Source organism: Elephantulus edwardii, unplaced genomic scaffold (genome assembly GCF_000299155.1).
Source record: "Elephantulus edwardii isolate Elephantulus edwardi_28Jun2011 unplaced genomic scaffold, EleEdw1.0 scaffold00077, whole genome shotgun sequence".
Taxonomy (NCBI): Eukaryota; Metazoa; Chordata; class Mammalia; order Macroscelidea; family Macroscelididae; genus Elephantulus; species Elephantulus edwardii.
Window position 1 is genome coordinate 2,427,951 of NW_006399827.1, and position 1,328 is coordinate 2,429,278.

Below are 1,328 nucleotides of genomic sequence, written 5' to 3' on the forward strand. Positions count from 1 at the left end.
TTCCCTTCCCTTCCCTTCCCTTCCCTTCCCTTCCCTTCTCTTCTCTTTTCTTTCTTTCTTTCCTCTCTCTTTCTCTCTTCGTTCTTTCTTTCACAGGGTAGAGAGTGTGGATCAGCTTAGAGGTAAAACCAGCATTTGGATTCTCTGTCCCCTCCAGACAAAATGAGTCCTGTGCACTTTATGACTTTAGAAGAGTGTTGTTTTCCTCCCACAGGGCTTAACCATGTTAACTAGTTAGTGTAAAGCTTGATTAAACTCGCCAAGGTAATCCCTAAAATGCTGGGCGAAGGGCCCTTGAAGTGCCTGGAGCAGGCTGGGAGGGGGCGGGCTGGTGATGAGGTAAGGTTGTTGTTACAACCTCATTTTCACTTTGCATTGTCTCAAAAGTGAAATTCACTGCAGTGGTTCTGGCAAAACACTTCCAGGGGAGAACGCAAAGCCACCTCCCTCACCTCCTCGAGGATTTGAGTCACAGCCGATGAGCCTTTAAAATGTAACAAGAGGCATCACAATGATCATGCCAGGGGGGTAAGAAAACGCTGGCAGACCTGCCCGTGTGTTCAGGCTCTGGCCCAGGAGGAAAGGCAGCTGTGGGTTAGACTAAATGTTTATGGCTCAGGCTTCTTCAAGAGCAAGAACGTTTACTTCTGAGGTAGTCCTATTGTCCTGTCTGAGATTTAAATATTCTTCTTCTAAATATTTTGACAGAGAGGCAAACCTTGGGGCGCTTGTACTCCTGGGGACTGTGGGCAGGGCTGTGGTTGAATATGTGGGTTTGGTGAGGTGTCTGACTGTCCCTCAGAGCAATTGTTCTTCACCCTTGGCCACCAAGGTGTTCCTTAAGGCTCTCATTCCTACCAAAGTGACCCTCAGGTGTGATTTGTTCCTGGGAAGTCCATTCTGACTCATGGTGACCAGAACCCACACAAAGGAGGACTGTGCCCCATAGAATTTGCAAGGCTTCGACACCACATTGCCAGGACTGTCTTCCAAATGACCTCTGGGTGGGTTTGAACTGGCAAACTCTAGGCTAATATATTTGAGGCCCTAACTGGTGGCTCCACCCAGACCCTCCTGACACTAAGTTAGCCACTGAGAAGCAGGATTTCAGACAGTCATAGCCCATCTGAGGCAAGTATCTTCCGGGCAGAGCGATCTGAGGCCTCCTAAAGTCTTCACAGTTCTGCGGAATAGATGGGCCGATATTAAGAAAGAGAACATCTCAAGATCAATTCACGAGTCTGTCTGTTACGAGGGTGACCTGCAAAATAAAACTCTTTTTAAAGGGGCATTTTAGGAAGTTGAAATCTCTCTCCCTGTTCTTCATC